Raw genomic sequence first — 23,618 nt, 5'->3', positions numbered from 1 at the left:
GGTGTTCCTCAGAAACCCAAAGTCTGACTCTAGGGAGCCTGTGTAGAGCCTAAGTGAGGTATTCTTTCCCTGAGGTCGATGGGCTCTAAAGCTATCTTTTAACTGAAGATTTTCACTAATTTCTAACTGAAATTTAGCATTTACCTCTGTTTCCTTGCATCAGCGCTGGTCCATGTATGAAAATCCTAACCCAAGCAGAGCCAATCTTTTAGGAAATGACATTATCACTTGAAGAGGGGGTCCATCTCTTTCTTTCTCAAGACCTGCCCACAGCCAGCTGGGTGGTCCAGGTGAACAACCCCTTGCATGTACTCTAGTTTTACATTTTATATTTAAGCCCATTATTCATTTTTACTTAATTTTTGTAAAAGGGGTAAGACTCAGGTTGAGGTTTGGGGTTTTATTATTATTTTATTATTATTATTATTATTACCTATGGATGCCCAACTGCTCCAGCACCATTTCTCCACTTCATTGCTTTTTCCAGTGAATTGCTTCTGTACTTTTTGTTGAAACTCATTTGGGCATATTTATATGGCTCTATCTCTGGGCTAAGCTTTACTGAGGTATAACTTCACACACCATAGAATTCACTCATTAGAATGTATTATTCAATGATTTTTAGTATATTTCCAGAGTTGTGCAACTATCACCACAATTCATTTTAGAATATTCCATGACCCCCAAAATAAACCAAAAGGGGAGCATTTACCATCCTAAGAAAAAAACGTTGTCCCAAGACCTATGGCATAGTAAAAATTGTCTGTGAGTGCCCCAAAGTGGAGAGCGTAATCCTGTGGAGTATCAGAAGTCTGGTCACAGGCCTGGAATGGTTAGTTCCTTCAGAAGTTGCCACAGACACAGAGAAACTCCCTGCACTCACAGCTTCCTCTCATAAGCCTCACCTGCCCCCAGCATTGGGCCTGGCCCCAGTCTCCAGAGACAAGGTAAAATTTCCATCCAGAAGATGGAACCCCTGCTGCCAAGCCTCTGCATCACATCGCCACCTTCAGCTGGACCTTCATGCTCTGCCCCAGGCCAGGTAGCGTAGGCATAGAGCCTGCAGTGATTTGGACTTCTCTCTTTGGAGCAGTGGGGTCCGATGCAAGTTCAGCCACCTACCCTCTGCAGCTTCCTCCCGGAGCAAGCCACCAGGGGGGATCACAGCCAGGTTTGTGGAATGAAGGTAACACAACCCAGGTGTTGCTCTCACTCCAGACTCTGGGCACCTGCCAGGTGGGTGCACCTCAGGCCCCTCTGCCTCAGCCCTCAGGCCCTCATGGGTCCTCTTCAGCAGGAGAAGCTTCCTCCTGCGGACGCCTGAGGCAGGCCCCTCCCGGGAGTCCAGAGAGGGCAGAGGGTTCCTCAGCACCAGCACTGCTAGCATTTTCTTTTCCTGTCTTTCTTATGTGAACTCTGCAAGGCATCCCATGAGTGAACCACTGCTGTCCCAATGGGAGGGGCCTCAGGAGTGCCAGTCCATATCAGTTGATGACATTGGGAACTTGTGGGATGGGGTAAGGATGGACCTTCAGGTGGTGGCCCTGAACCCTGAGTTAAAGAGTTTTACAGACAGTGAACTAGACGAGCACAGGCAGGCAGAAGCAGCAAGTGGGAAGGTGCTGGGGCAGCGACCTTGTCTGCTTAAGGGATACACAGGTCGTTTCCTGGAGCATGGGTTTTGGAGGAGGTAGGGGAGGGAGGGGAGGCTGCAAAGGCAGGTTGGAGCCAGATCACAACCCCAAGTGTGGTGTACAACCCAAGGTCCAGGATGGCTATGAATGCAGACCAACACAAAATTGTAAATTTACTTAAAACCTTTTTTTTTGCTCATCAGTTTTCATTAGTGTTTGTGTATTTAATGTGTGGCCCAAGACAACTCTTCTTCCAGTGTGGCCCAGAGACATCAAAAGGTTGACACCCCTGGAATATAGAAGGACCTGATGCAGGAACCCAACTGCACCAACAGAACTGTGGGGATCTGGAGGAATCTTTGCTCTCTGGGGCTGAACTGCCACCACCGCCCTCCCCCCCCCCCACACCAAACACACTCCCTCCCCCACCCCTTCCCTTCACTTTGGACACGTCCTCAGGGCATTCTCCCTTTATCTGGGTAGAACTCAATGTTTGGATTACAAAAGTCCCCTCTCGCATTCTGCCTGCCCTCTTTCCCTTCTCTGCTCCACCCAGAGCACCTCAAGAACACCTTTTGCCCCTCCCCGAGCACTACTCCCTGGACTTCACAGAGTAGTCAGCACTGAACTTCCTGCCTGCACTATTTCTGCCTTCTGAGCTAGCCTTTAATAAAGGTTTCCTGGAATCCTATTTCAAACAATAGGAGTGAGACTTGCCCGATCCAATCAGAGCTGCACAGCTTTACCAATCAGAGCAGTTCTGACTTTTGGGGGGAACCCCCCTAAAACCTAGAATTTATTTTAAAAATTGTGTATTTATTCTTACATGTTTGAACTTCAGTCACCTTCAAAGTGCTTTCCATTTGATGCAATACGTCTATCGAGACTTTCCACTACTCAGAACAGTTTTTGAACTCATCAATTTTGATGGTTTTTAGTGCTTTTGCCATTTTTTTTCACCTCTTCCACATCAGCAAAACATTTCTGTTTGAGGTCTTCTTTCATTCAGGGAAACAAAAAAAGCAGTTGCTGGGGGTGAGATTGGGTGACTAGGAAGGGCGGGGCACAGAGGTCATGCCATATTTGGTCAAAAACTGCTGAACACTCAGTGCAGTGTGGGCAGGTGCGCCTATAAATCATCTGTCATAAAATGGGCAAATATCTTGAAAGAGTCTTAAAAAATTCACTGAAGCTGAATGCAGCCTTTCACAACAACGCCAGCCAGTACACTGACTCAGATGCGTTCCTAGAACAGTCACCTAGCTGGGGAAGCCTGTACTACAAGGGGCCTGCCCTCCAAAAGATAATTCCAGGGTTTTCTTGGGGTTCCCCCAAGTATTCTGACCAACTAGGGCAGTGCCTTTTGAACCAATCGAGTTGCAAGGATTCAGAGCCCTCATTGGCATGAGGTGAAACAAATCAGGGACCAGGGGTGGGGACTTCTGTCTATATAAGTCAGCTCCCTTCTGGCTCTGAGAGCCTCGGAAGACTCTCACTCCCTGATTGAGCTGAAACACTGAAGATGTCTTTTCCGAGAGGAGCAGACTGGCACAAAACAGAGCAGACTCAAGCACACTTGAGCTTACCAGCACAGCACAAAGCAGACCATCAAGGAACAGAACAGAGCTGTCTAGTTGGAGAGGGGCCTGGCCCCTGGGCTGCCTCACAGCCTTGCTGTATCACAATTGAGCTGTTTTACACTGAATAAAAGTTCCTTCTTCACCACACCCCAAATTGGGGGTTCCTGTTTGCATTGAATTAGCGTAAACAATGGACCATAGGTTGGGAATGGTTGACACTGCCTACTGTTTGTGGAAATGGACACCTGGAAGGCAAGCCTATGTCTACTCCTGAAGACCTTCCTCAGGGAGTATCCTAGGAAGATCTAATCCAGGCCCGTGATGTGGAGAAATGCAGCCTGCACTATGAGAAAGCTCCCTCTCTCTCTTAGGGGGTTCCTCAGTTTCTCATAAAGTGGAGACAGGCAGCCTGATATCCCATACGCTGTATAAGCCCTTGGGTATGGGGTCCCTCCCAGGGAGGACCAGATAGCCTGACCCCCAAGTTTGCCCTCTTGGGGACTGGGAATGAGGACAGATGTATTAAGGAGGGTTTCCTGGGCAAAAAGGAAAGGATGTTGGACTGAAGGGGAGTATTATAGGCAAAAGCCTGGAAGGCAGGCAAGTGAGGAGTGTTCTCTGTGGCTGGGTATGGAGCGCTCCAGGGTAGGGCTTGGAGATAAAATGGAGACATCAGCCAGGCCCAGTGAAGGACTTTAGACTTTCTACCTAATGTTTGAGTCCTCAAAACTCTGTGCAGCCTCTTCAAAGTTTAAATGTAGGAGACTTGTTATGATTTTATTTTAGCAAAAGCATTCTGGAAGGTGGTGGAAACAAGGCAGAAGCAAGGGGGAACCCCCTGAATCCAGGACACAGCCGGTAGGGTCTGCGGGAATTGCAGTGATACCAGTGGGGCCTGGGTGTAGGACCAATGGTAGAATATTTCAGAGGTGGGGTCAGGTGGGATGGGGGTAGTCTGGTAGTGTGGTTCATGAGGGAAGAAGGGTCAAGGGTGCATTCAAACCCTTTGGAGGCATGCTCAAGACCCTTCGTGCTTTATTAAAGAGATGGCTCTTAGGCAGCCCTGCCTCGTGCAGAGCTTAAAAATCTTTGAGGCCAAGAAAATTGTGTTTCCTCATTACCTCTGGAGAACTAATACAAGCTCAGTGGGGAGAGGGACCTAAGCAGTCCCTGCTTTCACAGTGGTTTCAGAATACATAGGTTACTCTCAGAAAGTTCAGTAGGAACCTCAGCACTGATATGCAGAAATGGCAAGACAGGAAAACCAAAAGAATAAAACAAAAAGAAAGAACACCGAAGGGGTTAACAACTCAGAGAGGAAGCAGGCACTTTTAACTGAGTTACTTTTTAGAGTCAAGACTTTTTAAAATTGCAATGTCAATGCATGTTCATTATAGAAAAGCTTAAAAACACAAAAAAATTATGAGGAAAAATATTCATATCCTTCCACTCAAATTTAACCACTTAATTAAGTTTATCATTTATTGTTTTCCTTCCTTTCTTTCTTATATAGTTGTCAAAACTTAAACACACTTGCGGTTATTCATTAGTCCCCTCTTATCTGATGTTTTGCTTTCCTCAGTTTTAGTTAACTGTAGTGAACCATGGTCTGAAAATATTACACAGAAAATTCCAAAACTAAACAATTCATAAGTTTTAAATTGTGTGTCATTCTGAGGAGGGTGATGAAATCTCAGACTGTCCTGCTCCATTCTTCCTGAAAGAAAATACCTACAGTCATGCCTTGTTTTAGTGTCACCACAGTGCAGAGTCACCACAGACTCTCAATTGAGAAAGACTCTGCATTGAGAAAGAATATCAGTGTCATTTTTCCATCAGGCTCAGATGATGGTTAGCATTTTTTAGCAATAAAGTATTTTTAAATTAAGGTGTGTACATTTTTTTAGACATAATGCTATTACACACTTAATAGACTATAGTGTAAACATAAATGTTATATGCACTGAGAGAGTCAAAATTCTTGTGTCTGACTTTATTGTGATATCCACTTCATTGGGGTGGTCTGGAACCCAACCTACCATGTCTCTGAGGTCTGCCTGTATATGTATGTGACATATCCAATGAGGAACCTCTATCTAGAATGTTTTTTAAAAACTTTTACAACTCAGTTATAAGAAGGCAAAAACCCCATTTTAAAATGGCCAAAATATTTGGAGACATTTCTCCAAAGAAGAGATATGAATGGCTAGTAAACACATAAAAAGATGTTTCAATATCATTAATCATTAAGGAATCACAAATCAAAAACCACAGTGAGATACCACTTTATACACACTAGAATGGCTATACATTTTTTAAAAGTCAATAACAAATATTGGTTAGGATGTGGAGAAATTGAAATCCTCATATACTGCTTATGGTATTATAAAATGGTTCAGCCACTTGGCAAAAATTTTTTTCAAAATGATAAACATAGAGTTACCATATGACCCTGTAATTCCTTTCTTAGAAAAATTCTCCAAGAGAAAAAAAATATATATGTTCATACAATAACTTTGATGTGAATTTTCATAGCAGTATTATTTACAAGAGCCAAAAATAGTGAAAACAACCCCCAATGTCCACCAAACTGGGTAACAGATTAAAACAATGTGGTATATGTCCATACAAAGGAATATTATTTGGCCATGAAAGGGAAGTAAGTACTATGCATGCTGCAACATGGATGAACCTCAAAAATATTATACACAGCAAAAGAAGTCAGACACAAAGACCACATATTGTATGCTTTGATTTATATGAAATGTCCAGAAATGGCACATATCTTGAGACAGAACTGGAGGTGAGAGTAGGGAGTAAGCAGTCCTGAAGTTTCTTTTGGGGTGATGGGAATATTATAAAATTAGATTGTAGTGATGGTTGCACACCTCTGTAAATATACTAAAAATCATTGAAGTGTACACTTAAAACAGGTGAATTTCATGTTATGTAAATTACACCTCAATACTGTTGTTTTATTTTAAAAATTCTTTCATTCCACCTTTTCTCCTTCCTTCCTCCTTTCATATTTTTCTCTTGTTTTCTTACCTTTTCTTCCTATCTTTTTCTTTTTCCCTTACTCTTTTGCCCAACTCTGAAGGACAGGTAACAATTTAAAACATAAATGTTCAGCAAGCATTCATACTGCCACTACTCAGGTCAAAAAATTGAGTACTTCTAGCTCCCCAGATGGCTCTCTTGAGGGAGGGGCTCTGACCCACAGAGCCCCTCCAGGTCAGTGCAGATGGGGAAAGAAACTCTACCAGACACAATTTGCCTGTCAGGAGAAGGGAATGGCTATGCCCTCTAGTGGAGAATGCCCCAAGCCCCTCCCTAGAAGTGGTTTTTATTGAGAACGATATGCACAGGGGTACACAGCATGCATACAATGCCTATCAATCTACATCAAAAGTCTATAGATAATAAATTGAAGAAATACAAAGGTTTGTCTTAAATCAAGCTCTGACAAGTTGGTGCCAGGTGCTCATTAACGCAGTTTTCGGGGCTCAGAAATTATCTCCTTGCTGTGAAGCAAAACACCTGGTTTTTTCCTTAACAGGGCAATGGGAAACAGAGCAAGCCTCAGTAATTATATTGCATTTTTTAGCGGGGCTACATTTCCCAATACCACAAAAAGTGGTCCCCAACATCAGTATTCATTAACTCAAGGGCATTCTTGGCAAAGTAAGTTTCATAGGATTTAATGCATTCCTTTTCTAGGCCTAATTGTCCTTGGGAACCGCCTGATTCAGTTTAGGGCCGTACCTGCCTTTAGTATTATTTCACTCATCCAGCCAGGCAGCTGGGCAGAGCAGCCAAAAGATAAGGAGACTTCTTTCAGATGGCATGAGGACTACGGCCATGACAAAGATGAGGAGTGAAGATCTTTCATCCCTTCTCCATGTCCCCCAAGTCCTTCTGTGATGGCTCTTATGCGACTGTGCCTGTCTTAGGTTATCTGTGCCATTGAGGTGTCTTACCCATCATTGACTAACCAGCCATCCTCTGGGGCCAAGCAGGGTGATGTGAGGGATGCAGAGGTTGTGTCCCTGCCAGGGGGACAGGTTTTGTCTCCTCAGTGGCCTATTTTCCCAAGGCATCCTTGCTCAGCTCCAGCCTTGGGGCCCCCTCGCCTGTCAGCAAGGGTACAGGCCCTGAAACCAGGCAGCATGGTTCCCAACACTCTCTCACACATACAGTGCCTCTTCTCAACCACAACCCTCTCCTTCACCTCTAAACACTAGCTATCCTAGCTTTTATGGTAACCACTTTCTAACATTTCTTTATAATTTTAATACTAACTATGTATCCCTAAATATTTTGTATTAGTTTTGCTTATTTTGAAAGAGATATAAAAATTCAAACATACATATACTTTCATTCAAGATACTGTTTGTGAGAATAGAGTCCAGAAACAGAGTCACAAAATTTCATTGAGTTTTGATAAAGTTGACAAGGTAATTCAATGTAGAAATAAAAATCTTTTCAACAAATGATTGAAACACATAAACATCTATATACCAAAAAGAGAGGGGGGGGCATTAACCCTTATATAAAAATTAGCTAGATCCCATTTACTATAGCAACAAGAAAAATAAAGTACCTAGGAATAAACATAATCAAGGAGGTAAAAGACCTATACTTAGAAAACTACACAACACTGAGGAAAGAAATTAAAGAAGACACAAATAAATGGAAGCATATACCATGTTCATGAATTGAAAGAATTAACATCATTAAAAGGTCCATACAACCCAAAGCAATTTATAGATTCAATGCAATCTCTATTAAAATACCAATGACATATTTCACAGATACAGAACATTTCAAGAATTTCTGTGGAACCATAAACAATCCTGAATAGCCTCAGCAATTTTGAGGAAGAAAAACAAAATAAGAGAGATCACAATATCTGATATCAAACTATATTTGAAGGCGATTGTAATCAAAACAGTTTGGTACTGGCATAAGAACAGATACACAGATCAATGTAACAGAATAGAAAGCCCGGAAATAAACCCATGTCTCTATGATCAATTAATATTCAACAAAGGGGGCAGAAGCTTAAAGTGGAGTAAAAATAGCCTCTTCAACAAATGGTGTTGGGAGATCTGGACAGGTACATTAAAAAAAAAAAAAAAGAAACTCAACCACCAACTTACACCATACACAAAAACAAACACAAGATGGATAAAAGACTTAGATATAAGTTGTGACACCATAAAAGTCCTAGAGGAGAACATAGGCAAGAAAATTTCAGATATTCCACACAGCAATATTTTCACCCATATGTCCACTACAGCAAGGGACATAAAGAATAAAATAAATAAATGGAACTTCACCAAATAAAAAAGATTCTGGGAGAATCAAGATGGCAGAGGAGTGAGTGGAAGTCACACTGACCTCCTCCCAGGACCAACTTGGAATTACAACTAAATTGTGGAAAAATCACCTGGAACAAACAACTGAACAAGAGCAAGAGAGGAGCCTTGTAACCTCGGAGACAGAAGAATCAGCTGTACCGCAATCTAACTGGTAAGGAGAGCGGTGCAGACCTGAGAAAGTGGGCAGGATGCCCAAGGGCAGCAGCACCAGAAGGATATTGAAATGGCCAGTTGGATTCCCCTGAGAAGAGCGGGGTCTAAACTAAAAGTGGGGATCTCTAGATCACAACACCAGATCCCAAAAACTACACAAAAAACAGCCAGCTGCAAAAAGCAGCAGGGTTGCTCTCTACCAGAGACAGGTGGCTGAAGACACAAAGAACTGTTTAAAGGCCCAGTGCATAAATTTTCATTTGCAGCCACTTACTGTGGTCTCCAGCAAAGGCGGGGGCAGAGTGGGCTACAGACACCTGAGGAGAGACTGGGGAAGGAGGATTTGGGGAGAGAACTGAGAGAGTAGCCAATGGGATCTCGGTACGGGCTCTTCCCCCATGCGGCAGCAGACATCTTGCTCATGCAGACACCACATCCCCTGAGTGGAACCAGCATCAAAGGACCCAATAGCCCCACCCCCAGGTGAAATTCCACCCCACCCTGTGCTGTCTAAGCTGCCTACTGAGTGCAGAGTGGCAGCCACAGACAGTAGATTCCTGGCTAAAGGGGGTGCAGAGAGGGCTGGCGACACTTGAGGAGAGACTGGGAACAGAGGCTTTGGGAAGAGAATGGAAAGAGTAGCTGGCAGGATCCCAGTGTGGATTCCGCCCCCATATGCAGCAGTGTGAGAGGACCCAATAACCCGGCCCTAAGGAGGGACTCCATCCCGCCCAGAGCTGTCTAAGGTGCCCTGCTGAGTGCAGAGAGAATAGATTAACAGCTGAAGGAAACAGCCACAAACAGTAGATTCCTGGAAGTCTTGAACAGACTGCCTAAGGTCAGACAGGGACGGACATATGACATCATCAGAGGCGGATCCAGAAAGTAAAAACAGTGGTCTCCAACCATAGAAGTTCACACCACAAAGTCAGGAAATCAAGACAGATCAACTTAAGAAACAGAAGCAAGAGAGAAGAATCTCTATCAAATAATGGGAAGACAAAAAAATATGCCCCACTTGAAGGGAAAGGAGGAATTCACACAAAAAAAACCTAAATGAAATAGAGGCAAGTAAACTATCAGATATTGAGTTCCAAACAACGGTTCTAAGGAAGCTCAATGAGCTCAGTGAGCTCAGAGAGAATTACCAAAAACTACAGGGAAACTATGACGAACTTACTGCAAACTATATCAGCATGAAAAAGGACATAGAAACTATGAATAAGAGACAAGAGGAAATGAAGAATACATTTCTGAATTGAAGAACACAGTCGAAGGAATCAAAAGCAGGCTAGACGAAGCTGAGGACCGAATCAGCGAGCTTAAGGATAAGGTAGAAAAAAGCTCCCAGAAAGAGCAAGAAATGGAAAAAAGACTCAAAAAGATTGAAGAGGCACTTAGGGACATGAAGGACAACCTGAAATGTAATAATATCCGTATAATAGGGATACCAGAAGGAGAAGAGGATGAGGAAGGGATAGAGAACCTGTTTGAAAAAGTCATGATGGAAAAGTTCCCTAATTGGAGGAGAGAAAAAGTCACACAAGTCCAGGAAGCACAGAGGGTCCCATTCAAGAGGAACCCAATGAGGCCCACTCCAAGACACATCATCATTAAAATGGCAAATATCAAAGACAAAGAGAGAATCCTAAAGGCAGCAAGAGAGAAAGAAGTAGTAGCATATAAGGTAGCCCCAGTACGGCTAGCATCTGACTCTCAACAGAAACACTGAAAGCCAGAAGGGAGTGGCAAGAAATATTCCAAGTCATGAAAAGCAAAGGACTGCAACCAAGACTGCTCTACCCAGCAAGGCTCTCAATTAAAAGGGAAGGCAAAATAAGGAGTTTCCCAGACAAAAGAAGACTAAAAGAATACACTTCCACCAAACCAGCACTGCAAAATATGCTGAAGGGACTGCTTTAAGATGAAGAAAAAGTTTCTATGAATACCCAGTTCCTTTTAGAGTTGCCAATACTTGATATTACCAATATTTTTAATACTCATTAATCTGATTGTGACAATGATGTTATTTTAATTGTTCCTTTACTATTTGTTAAACTAAACCTGTTTTAGTATATTTCTTGCCTATTTCTATTATTAAAAAAAAAAAGCTTTAAATGACTTTTTGGTATTCTTTATCCATTTATTGATTAAAGGTTTGTAGAACTTTTTTCCCTAAAAACAAAAAACTTATTAACCACGTTTTAGATGTGTTGCAAATACTTTTCTATTCTATTCCTTGTCCTTTAACTTTTTTTATATGTATATTACTATACAGTTAAATGTTTAATATAGTCATATTGTCAATATTTACTTTATATCTTCTGGGTTGAATATTTTACTTCAGGTCATGAAAAATATTAGTTCTATTTTCTTCTAAAACTCCTTAGATTCTACATATTGATTTTTAACTCACCTGAATATTTCTTGTACAATGTATGAAATAGGGCTCTATATTTGTTTTATTTCAAGTAATAGTGGTCTATGCACCTTATTTGTTGAATAAGCCTTACTTTACTCATTATTTGAAATATCAACGTAATCATACATATATTAATCAGATATATACGTTTGTCTCTAGAATGTTCATTATATTTCATTGGTCTACTTGATTATTTCTGTGCTGGTGTCATGTTGGTTTAATTGCTGAGACTTTATAATGGTTTTCAATTTTTTAACATTTTATAATTATCTTTGACATTAAAAAAAATAAAATCAATCTGCATTAAAGAAGGAAAGAGAGAGAGATGGCACTCATACCTTTTGCGACAACATGGATGGAACTGGAGAATATTAAGCTAAGTGAAATTAGCCAGTTGATGAAAGACAATTACCATATGAGCTCACCTATAACTGGACTCTATTCAACAAAATAAACTAACAAACAAAATAAACCACAGGCACGGAAACATGGAGCAGGCTGAAAGTGACCAGAGGGGAGGGGGAAAGAGGACAATGGTGGATAGAAGGGGAAGGAACTAGACAAAGAACATGTATGAATGACCCATGGACATGGACAGAGTGGGAATTGACTGTGGGAGTTGGGGGTGGGGATGGTATGGTTGGAGGGAGTAAAGGGGTAAAAATTGAGACAACTGTAATAGAATAAACATGATTTATAAGTTAAAAAAATAAAAGCAAAAAAAATAAAACTGACAAGATATTAAATTAAAATAAAGGTTCTGTACAGCTAAAGAAAGCATCAGTGAAATGAAAAGGGAACCAACTCTATGGGAAAATATATTTGCCAATGATACCTCAGACAAGGGTTTGGTCTCCAAAATACATAAGAACTCATATAACTCCACTCCAGGAAGACAAGCAATCTAATTAAAAAATGGGCAAAGGACCTGAACAGAAACTTCTCCAAGGAGGACACACAGAGTCATATGAAAGGATGCTCAGCATCACTAGCCATCAGAGAAATGCAAATTAAAACCACAATGAGATACCAGTTCACACTGGTCAGAATGGCCATCATAAACAAATAAACAACAAGTGCTGGTGAAGATGTGGAGAACAGGGAACCCTTGCACATTGTTGGTGGAAATGCAGACTGGTTCAGCCACTGTGGAAAACAGTATGGAATTTCCTCAAGAGACTAAAAATGGAGCTGTGTTTTGACCTGGCAATTCCGCTGTTGGGAATATATCCTGAGAATCCTGAATCACCAATTCAAAAGAACTTAGGCACCCCTCTGCTCATAGCAGTGCAATGTATAATAGCCAAGTGCTGAAAACAGCCTAAGTGCCCATCAGTAAATGAGTGGATCAAAAAACTTGTACATTTACACAATGGAATAGTACACAGTAAAAACAAAGAAGGAACTCCTACCCTTCACAACAGCATGGATGGAACTGGAGAGCTTTATGCTAAGTTAAATAAGCCAGGTGGAGAAAGACAAATACCATATGATCTCACCTATAAGAGGAAAACTAATGAACAAAATAAACTAAGGAACAAAAGATGGGTGGAAACATGGAACAGACCAAAAGTGACCAGAGGGAAGGGATAATGATAAAAAGAAGGGGAAGAGACTAGACAAAGAACATGCAAGAGTGACCCATGGACATAGTGTGGGAATTGACTAAGGGAGCTGGAGCTGGGATGGGTGGAGAAGGGCAAAGGGGGAAAAGAAAGAATTCTCAAAATTTAATAATAATGTCAACTAATATATCTAAAATTAAGAAACCTGACAATACCATGTGTTAGTGAGTATGCAGAGCAATTGCCACTCGAATACATTTCTGGTGGAAGGAGAAAGTAGTACAAACACTTTGAAAAACAGTCTGGCAGTTTGTAACAAAGCTGAACATATACTTATAGAACCCAGTGATCTCATCCCTAAGGATATTCCCAAGAGAAGTGAAAACATATATCCACACAAAGTCCAAATATTGATAGGAGTTTTATTCATAATCATGAAAAACTGGCAATAACCCAATATTTACCAACTGGTAAATGAATAAACAAATATGGTATACCTCTATACCATGGACTCATCAATAAAAAGGAATAAGCTGATGATACTCATGCAACAACATGAATGAATCTCAAAAAAACAGGTACCAAGTGAATGAAGTCGTATAGAAAAGGCTATATGCTGAAGGATTGCATCACATTCTGAAAAAGGCAAAACTATAGGAACAAATCAGATCAGTGTTTACCAGAGCCTTGAGTAAGATTATGGGATTAACTTCAAGGGTCAAGGGAGAACTTTTGGGGTCATTAAAATATTCTGTATCTTGACTATGGTGGCAGTTTTATGATTATTTACATTTGTCAAAATATCCAACTGTACATCTTTTTGTGGTGAATTTAAACATCAATAAATTTGACTTCAAAAAATTTTCATTCATGTTGTTTTGTATAGCTATCATTCCTAAATTATTGCTCTGGGTTGTGTCACTGTACTTATTTTATGGGTATTGAAGTGTTTATTACTATGGGATTACAAGTAATCCTGGTAATTGTTTTATGTATCTCATGGTGCATGTGCATGCAATTCTGTTAACTAAATACTTAGGAGTTAAACTGATGGGTTATGAAGTATGACTATATTCAACTTTAAAAGACAATGCCAAATTTATTTTATGAACTGATTGTAACAATTTATACTCTCACTGGCAGTGAATGGGAGTATCCTTTGTTCCACACCTTTGCCAACAGTTGGTATTATTAGTTTTTTTACTTTTAAGTAGCCAATACAAGGGATGTGTAATGATATCTCATTGTGGTTTTAACTTACATTTCCCTGAAAACTAATGATAGTTAGCACCTGTTTTTAAGTTTATTGACAATTTTTATTTCCCCTTTTGTGAACTGCCTATTGGGAGTGTCTTGTTCATTTTCTTCCCTGGAATTTGTCAGTCTTTTTCTTTCTGATTTGGAGTTGTCCTTTATATTTTCTCTTTGTTGATTATGTGTGCTTCAAACATCTACTCAGGGGCTTGCTCTATCATCTGTAATCAGTGTCTTTTGATGAAAATAAGTCTAAAATTTTAATGTAGTCCAATTTATTATTCTTTTCCTTTTTGTTTGGTGTTTTCGGGTCTTGTTTAAGAAGTTTTCTTTTAACCTGCAGTCAAAATGATATCCTCCTTCGCTAAATTCTAAACATTTCATTATTTTGACATTAGCGTTTATACTTACAATCCACTTAAATTGACTTTTCTGTATAATGTGAAGTAATGGTTAAGATTAGTTTTCATCCATATGGCTAGTCAACTATACAAACACCATTTATTCAGAAAGCCATTTTTCCCCTCTGCTCATATCCATGTGCATATGAGACTGAGTTCTTGCATATTTAAAATTGTTTTTCTATAGCATTAACTCTTGAAAGACAGGTTGGCTGGAAATAAATTTGTTACTGTTAGCTTACTTTCATCTAAGGTGGCCCGTCTTTTTGTGACCTAGGAAACCCTGGGTCACAAAATACTGCTCCACTGATACCTTGCTTTGTATGTTTCTTTTGGAAAGTCTGATGTCAGTCTAATTCTCTTGCTCTTATAAGATGTTTGGTCTTTCCAGACCCAGCAGCTCTGAAAATATTTCATCTTTAAAGTTTCATACTTTTACTGATTTGTCTTGGAGGTGAACACTATAAGTCAATTTCATATGTGGTACCTAGCAGGCCTTCCTATTGAGTAGATTCGAGCATTAATTTAGCTCAGGAAAGTTGCCTTGGACTATAGTTTTAAATATTAGTTGTTCTATTGTTCTGTTTTTCTTCCTCAGGGTTCTTAATATATGTATATTGGCTCTTCTTTGTCTTCTATTTAAACCATTTTCTCTCTGGTTCTTTTTTACTTTCTTAGTCTCATTTTTTTATTTTCTTGGTTATGTTCCTGCTTTTCTTCAATATTCTTTTGTTGTTGTTACTTCATGTCTTTTATTAACTCATACAATTACTTGTTTTCTGGCTTGTTGAAGCAGTAGGTCAGACAACATTTGTCACAATAATGTCTGTGAAAGTGGCCGGCTATAAAAACTTCAGCACCACATTCATCTGAAGGGCACTACCGACGAAGGCGACTGATTTTGCCATTCTCATCCACTTTATAGTATTTCAGGACAGCCAGCTTAACCTTCTTTCTATTATGCTTATTCTTCTTGGGAGTGATGTAAGATTTCTTCCTTTTCTTAGCACCATCACAAAGTCTCAACACAAGATGAAGGGTGGACTCCTTTTGAATGTTGTAGTCAGACTAAGTACGCCCATCTTCCAGGTGCTTGCCAGCAAAGAACAGTCTTTGCTGAGCAGGAGGAACTCCTTATCTTGGATCTTGGCCTTTACATTTTCTATTGTATCTGAGGGTTCAACCTCAAGAGTGATGGCCTTCCCCGTGTTTTCTTGAAAATCTGCATCTTGGTGGCAATTCCACTGCAGACAGCAGATAGGAAAGGGGTCTTCTTCAATGTTCTTTATAAAGTTTTTATTTGACTCTATTCTTCCCGTAGCACTTCTGAAATCTAGTCTTCATTTCTGATTGACTCCTTCTTCCCTGAATTCAATCAACTCTTGTTTTTTTTTTTTTTCCTAATTTCTCTTAAATTTTGAATTTCTGATCCAATGTGTTTTTCAAATCTTTATATTCTTGTTTTAGGTTAATACATATTGGAATGTTGTTACAGTTTTCTTCTGTTTTGTGGTTTTAGGGAGGTTTACATCAACTGAAGTATTCTGATTCTCATTGTAGCTTCATATAGATGAAAGCTGCTTATGCTTATGCATTCCATGACTGGGATTCGTTGTGACAGTAGCATTTTACAAGATTCCCATCCCCTAAATCCCCTCCTTCTTCCATCAGTGTAGCTAATTGTATTTTCCTTCATAGATGGTTTGAAGGAAGGGTGTACGTGTGAAAATTTCATGCATTTTATGATGTTTTGGTTCTTTTGTCTTCCAGCATTCTATATTTCTCTCCCTTGTTGTTTTCCTTTTACCATCCCGAAGTCAAGTCATTTGTCTCCCTTTTCTAGAATTTTTGTGAGGATGTTCAAATCTACAGAAAACTTTAAATAATTTTCTAGCTACCATTCAATATTTATCACTTAGATTCTAGGAGTTGACATTTTATAATTCTTGCTTATCACATATTGATGAAACTATCTAATCAATTGATACACTTTATTCCTGATACATTTCAAAGTAAATTGTCCACATCTTTATATTTTGCCTTAAATACTTGTTTTATAAATTTTTACTTTTTAAAAAAATTTTAAAAGATTCTTAAATTTATTAATTACTAGAGAGAGGGGAAGGGAGAGAGAAAGAGAGGAGCGAAACATCCATGTGTGGTTGCTTCTTGCACGCCCCTCACTGGGGATCTGGCCCACAATCCAGGAATGTGCCGACTGGGAATTGAACCAGCGACCCTTTGGTTTGCAGGCTGGCACTCAAAACACTGAGCCACACCAACCAGGGCTAAATACTTTATTATGTGTGTTATTAAATGGAGCTCAATATTTCTTTTACAATTGTTTACAATTTTACAAAATTTACAATTTTAATGTAACATACACATAAAATGAAATGCACTAATACTTAGTTTACATTTGCTAAATTTTAATGATTGCATACATCTGTGTAACTCAAACTTCTATCAAGGTGTAGAACATCACCATCACCCTAGACAGTTTCCTGTTGCCCCTTCCCAGTAAATTCTTTACCCCATACTCACAGAAACAACAATGTTCTGATTTTTCCACCATGGATTAGTTTTACCTTTTCTAGAAGTCTGTATAAATGGAACCACATGGTATGTATTTTGTGTAGGCTTCTTTCTCTCAGTGTAATGTTTTTGAGATTGATCCATGTTACTTTTCTTTTATCAGAAATTCTTTTTATTTCTGAGTAGGGTTCCATTGTATGAATATAGCACAGATTATTTATTTTCCGGTTCATGGACTTCGGGGTTCTTTCCAACATGAGGCCATTAGTAAATAGGTGCTGTGAATATTCTTGTGCAGGTATTTTTGCATATATTTGTTTCTTTTCTATTAGGTAAATATGAGAGGTGCAATTGAGCACTACATACATTTTAGAATCAGCTTGTTAATTTACTCAAAGTAGTTATATATGAGCCAGATCTCAATTATTTCATAAATCTTATATTCAGTTACTTTGGGTATTAGCTGATCCTTGTTCTAATCTTCTCAGTTATCCCTACTTCATTATTGACCCAAAGTTTGTTAATGCAAATCATATTGAAGTCGTAAGCATCTGCTTTTAAGGTAACACTGTCTCCCCCATTTGTTTACAATTGCTATTCCTAGCTTTAGTTTTAACTCATCTAGGGGGAGGTAATAGGGAGGTGGAATGTTTCAAGAACAAAAAAGCCATAAAGGTGTGCTACATCTAGAATATAGTTATATTTAGCATTTACTCCACCTTACTGCTCGAAGCAATGTCAGTAAACTCTAAAAATCCAGTATATGAAGCAAATGTTTATTGAATTTAGGCTTATTATTTTTAAAAACATAATGGAAGAGCTGATATTTTCATAGATACATAAAAGTGTAGAGAATTGTATTTCAATAGATGAATGAAGACACTTCTCCAAGGAGGACATACAGAGGGCCCATATACATGAAAAAACGCTCAGCAACACTAGCCATCAGCAAGATGCAAATTAAAACCACAATGAGATAGCACTTCACACCTGCCAAAATGTGTATCATGAATAAATAAAAAAAACAACAAGTGCTGGTGGGGATGTGGAGAAAAGGGAACCCTAGTGCATTGTTGGTACAAATGCAGACTGGTGCGTCCACTGTAGAAAACAATATAGAATTTCCTCAAAAAACTAAAAATGGAACTGCCTTTTGACCCAGCAATTCCACTGCTGAGAATATATCCTAAGAATCCTGAAACACCAACTCAAAAGAATTTTACACTCCTATGTTCATAGCAGCGCTATTTACAATAGCCAAGAATTGGAAACTGCCTAAGTGCCCATCAATAGGTGAGTGGATTAAGAAACATTGGTACGTTTACACAATAGAATACTATGCAGCAGAAAGAAAGGAGCTCCTAACTTTCACGACAGCATGGATGGAACTGGAGACTATTATGCTAAGTGAAATAAGCCAGTTGGTGAAATAAATACCATATGACTCCCTCGCTTATAAAGTGGAATCTAATAAACGAAATAAACTAATGAGCAAAATAGAACCAGAGGCATAGAATCATGGATTAGACTGACAGCTGTAAGAGGGGAGGGGGAAGGTGGGGACTAACTGAAACAAGGTGAAAGGATTAGTCAAAGAACATACATGAAGGACCCATGGACATGAACGATGGTACGGAGACTGACTATGGAAGTGAGGAGTGGTCTGAGTGGAAGAGGGCAAAGGGGGGAAAAGTGAGACAACTGTAATAGCATAAACAATAAAATATTTAACAATTAAAAAAAAATCTCATGACCTTTATCATCATTTAAAGTCCCAGAAATACAGGTGTTCAAATCATAGAACCTTAACACTGGGCACTTGAGTCCTACCAATGGCTCCTTATTGTTCTTAGAAACTAAAATCTTCATTGCAGCTCCAACTCATGCAAATAGCCCTGTAATCAATGCATATTATTCTTTTTTAAAAGAGACTTTATTTTTTAGCAAAGTTTAATATTTACAAAAAGTTAAGCAGGTAGAACACAGAATTAGTTCCCTCTTTCCCAGAGTTTCTCCTGTTCTTGGCATCTTGCATTAGTTTGGTATATTTGTAACTGATAAACCAATGTTGATATATTATTATTAATTAAAGTATATATTTATGTTAGTCTTTCTCTTTGTGTTGTACAGTTTTACAGGTTTGACAAATGCACAATGTCACATATCCACCGTTACATTATCCATAAGGTATAGTCTCAATACCCTAACAAACCTGTGCTCCAACTTTTCACCTCTCCCCACTCCAAACTCCTGGCAACCACTGATTTTTTTCACTGTCTTCATAGTCATATATTTGGGATTATACAATACATACACTTTTCACTTAGCAATGTGCATTTAAGTGTATTTCATGTTTTTTTTGGTCACTGAATAATATTCTAATATGTGGATTTTTTGTCACTAAGTAATATTCTAATATATGGATGTACCAGTTTATCCATTCACATACTGAAGGACATGATGGTTGTTTCTAGTATGCACAATAACCATTTACGTGCAGGATTTTCTCTCAAATTATGTTTTCCAATCATTTGGGGAAATATCTAAGAATGCAATTATTGAATCATATGGCAAGACTATGTTTATCTTTGTAAAAAACTGCCAAACTTTCTCCCAAAGTGGATATACCATTTTGCTTTCTCACCAGCAATGAATGAGAGTTCCTGTATATCCATATCCTCACTAGCATTCAATATTATCAGGGTAAATTTTAATCATTGCAATACATGTGCAGTTTATCTCATTTTTGTTATTTTATTTTCAAATTTATTTTAAAAAATTTTAATTACAGTTGACATACAATATTATATTAGTTTCAGGTGTACAACATAGTGATTAGACAGTTAGACAACTTATGATCACCCTGATAAGTCTAATATCCATTTGAAACCATACATGTCACTGCTGTTTTAATTTGCAATTCTCTAAAGATATATAACATGTAGCATATTTCCTTTTAAAAAACTTTATTAAGTTTATCGGGGCAACATTCAACCCAGTGGGCTTTGGTGCCTGCCAAAAGTCCCCCATTTAGATGTGCTATTTGTGGAACTAATAGATGGTGCTCTGTTGTGGACTGAAGCCAGCCATGGTGTGTGTTGGTTCTGGGGACTCTTGGGAGAACCTCTAGTACTGGCCAAGTTCAGTTGCTGCTTATGATTGCCTTGGGGCTACCTGGTAGGAGCTATAAAATGATCCGTGGTTGGCAGCTGTCTGTGCTGAACCAGGAGGCACGTGGGAGAGGCCACGCTGTGAGCCGGGTCAATGTGCCACCGGTATGGAGCCTGGGTCCACTTAGCAAAAGGCACAGGGCACTAGGGGTGTGCTGCCACTTGCTGGCTTTCTGTAAGGCTCAGCCACTGCAAGAGCCTAGGGTGGTTGGTACATGAGTTGGGTGAGATGGGGTCTCAGGGAATCTCCAGGGTAAGGTGAGTGGTGTTCACCATGTTAATGCAGTTTTAGATTTGACTGCAGTGCTGAGCCTGGGGCAAAATGCCCAGTGTACACTGAGGCCAGTTACTGCCTGCCTGGGGCCTGCAGAACTTTGAGTTTTTAAGAAAGACTGCAGCTCATGCCTAGGGTAGCTGCCTGTCAAAAAAAAAAAAAAAAAAAAAGCCTCTGGTGGTATACAAGCAGGATGGTGTACAGTCTCAGAGAGTCATCATAGTAGGGCAAATGGTGTTCACTAGGCTAATGCAGATTAATATTTGGCAACGTAGGGAGAGGGCTCAACATAGGAAACATGGCACTTGCCTGCTGGCTGTGTGGGAAGAGGAGTAAACACAGCAAAAATGGCATTGTTCCTCCACTGTTCTGAAGCCACACAGTTCAGTTAATCCTTGTATATCTTTGGCTCCTTCTGAGAGCTGTCCCTCTGCCAGAGAGACCAGGGTAAGTGCCTGGGAGCACATCTATGTGTCGACCCTTTAAGAGAATGCCTGAGTTTCCAGCAGTCTTCTAACTCCCCTGGATGGACAGAATCTTTGCTGATCTTCACAGCCAGATATTGTGAGGGCTCCACTTCCCAGCAGTGGTGCTACAGGCTGAGGAGACTGGCATAAGGCTGACACCCCTTGTTCCTCAGGAGAGACCTCTGCAGCTGATATATCCTGGTTGATTCTCCACTGCAGCATGTGGGTGTGGGGCCAGCCCATTTCATGTCTCTGTTCCTCCTACCAGTCTCAACACGGCTTCTTCTTTATGTCCTTGGTTATATTAACCTAGTCTTCACATGGTTCTCCAGGTTGGTTGTGCTATAATTTGGTTGTATTTTCGATGTGGTCATGGGATGAGGCAAGTACAATGTTTACCTACTCTAACCTCTTCACTGGAACACCTGCTTTCTTTTGATTAATGTTTGTAAGGTGTATATTTATTGCATCCTTTCACTTCCAATGTACCTAACCATTATATTTGAAATGAGCTTCTTACAAACAGCATATTGTTCATATAGTTGGGTCATATTCACTCTGCCCATCTCTATTTAATATCTTTATAGTTAATGTACTATGATACATGAGCATTTAAGTCTGCCATTACTTTTAATTTTCTGGTTGCTATGTTGAAAATTTTTCTTTGGTATTTTTTTTATAACCCTATACCCTTCTATTTATAATGGTCTTATTCCCTCTACATATCTTGAAAACCACAGTAGACGGTCATAATTTTTGTTTCAACAAACATAAAACTCATGAAGTGTATTTTATTTATCCATATTTTTATTTTAGTTATTCTTTCTGATGTTCCAAGTTTCCTTCTTTTATCATTTCCTTTCTGTTTCAAGAATTTTCTATAGTCATTCTTTTAGGACAGCTCTACTAGAAATAAATTCTCTTAGTTTTCCTTCATTTGAGAATATCTTGATTTCCCCTTCATTGCTGAATCACATTTTCACTGCATAAAATTCTACACTTAGTTCTTTTCCTTCAGCACTTGAACGTGGTGTGCCACTCCCTCTGGCCTTCATTGTTCCTGATGAGAAATCCATTGTTGTTTGAATTGTGTTTGTCTTGTAGGTAATGGGTCATTTCTCACTGCTTTAGACTTTCTTTCCTTTCAGAAATTTAACTAGGATGTATTTTGGTGTAGATATTTTTTGGTTTATCCTATTTGAAATTCACTTAAGCATTTTGAGTTTATAGGTTTATGTCTTTTGCCAGATTTGGGAAATGCTTAGAAATTACTTCTTCGACTACTTTTTCAGTCCCCACTTTTTTCCTCCTCCCTTTCTAATGACATGGTAGATTATTTCTTATAGTCTCAAATGTCCCTTAAGCTCTATTTATTTTCCTACAGTCTATTGTTTCTAGGTTGCCTTAGATTGGCTAATTTCTATTCTACCTTTCAAGTTCACTGCTATTTTTCTCTATCCTCCCTATTCTGCATTTAAGCTCTTCTTAGTTCTAAAATTTCCATTTGGTTTTTCTCAGATCTTCTATTTCTTGTATTTCTTTGTTGACTTTATTTCAAAAGTGTTCATAATTGCTTGGTGGAGCATTTTTATGACAGCTGCTTTATAATTATTGTCAGATGGTTCTATCTGTGTCACCTCAGTCTTGTTTTTTGTCAAGATCTTTCTGGTTCTTGATAAGTGACTTTTCAGTGCAAGTTGAACATTTTGGATATTGTGTTGTGAGACTTGATTTCATTAAATTTTGGATTTTACCAGGCCCCCTCTAATACCACTGCAGTTAGGGAGTCTCATTATAGCTAGGTGAAGATAGCAGTTCAGGTTTTCCTGTCTGCCTTGGTTGACATAGAGGGTAGAGGAGCTCCTTGTTACTTATTGGTAGTTCAGGCTCCACCTATGCCGATATAATCCAGGCTAGGAAGAGGAGCACTCTGTTACTCCTCCCCATGTATCCTTCACTGACAATTCAGAATGGTGGATGGAAGTGCTTAAGTGGCCTCAGTTCTGCTGAGCAGTGGTGCAAGTTCTAACTTAGGCCTCCTCTGATACTGCCTAATAGGAAGAGGGAGAACGTATAATAGGGAGGGGGACTGGAGCCTCATTAGCCACAGGTGGAGGAAGAAGTTGTGTTCCCAGGTGTTCTCCATTCACACTGCATTAGCAGAAAAACAAACCAACCTCTTTTACCATATAACTAATTGGGGTACTTATTATTACTGGAACGGGTGAGGGTCTAGGCTCTACACACAGTCCTTGGTGCTGGAGCCTGTTTTTTCCCTGTGGTTTTTGGCTAGAGTGGTTATTAAATGAAAGTTCTGTCTCGTTAGGCTGCCCCTTTCCTGGTCCTTTGGCTAGAAAGGATTTTCTGGGATCTTTATCTGCACTTGAAATTTCTGTGTTGTCACTTTCTCCACTAATCAGCATAGGATATATGAAGAAAAAAGGAAATTCACCTCTGTATTTTACTTTGGTTCTCCACATTCCTAGCCAGTCTGTCTTCTTCTCTTCCACCCACATTTCATAGTCTTCTTATGTTTGTTTTATATATCATGTTCAGGGTTTTTAACTATACTTACCAGGAAGGATAGGGAAAATAAATTTGGACTCAAAAGTCCTTTCTCTATTATTTTAATGTGTTTGTGAAGGTATTGCAGTAATGTCTTTTAGAGACATTCATTTACAGATTAAATATAATGTCTGAGGTAAATGTCAAATAACTTGGGGTCAGTAATGGACAAGTGAGGTTAGTCATGAATTGATAACTGTTGAAGATGGGTGAT

General features: G+C 39.4%; 1 pseudogene; it reads right to left on the bottom strand.

Moving 5' to 3' along the window:
* Window positions 1-15,128: 15,128 nt before the first annotated feature.
* On the bottom strand, window positions 15,129-21,061 carry LOC129069690 (ubiquitin-40S ribosomal protein S27a-like; annotated as a pseudogene).
* Between the last annotated feature and the right edge of the window lie 2,557 nt (window positions 21,062-23,618).

The sequence above is a fragment of the Pteronotus mesoamericanus genome, unplaced genomic scaffold (genome assembly GCF_021234165.1).
Source record: "Pteronotus mesoamericanus isolate MK-2021 breed Mesoamerican mustached bat unplaced genomic scaffold, CSHL_Meso_final contig_230, whole genome shotgun sequence".
NCBI classification, from domain to species: domain Eukaryota; kingdom Metazoa; phylum Chordata; class Mammalia; order Chiroptera; family Mormoopidae; genus Pteronotus; species Pteronotus mesoamericanus.
Note: the sequence above shows the minus strand (reverse complement) of the source record. Positions and strands in the feature narration are given on the sequence as shown.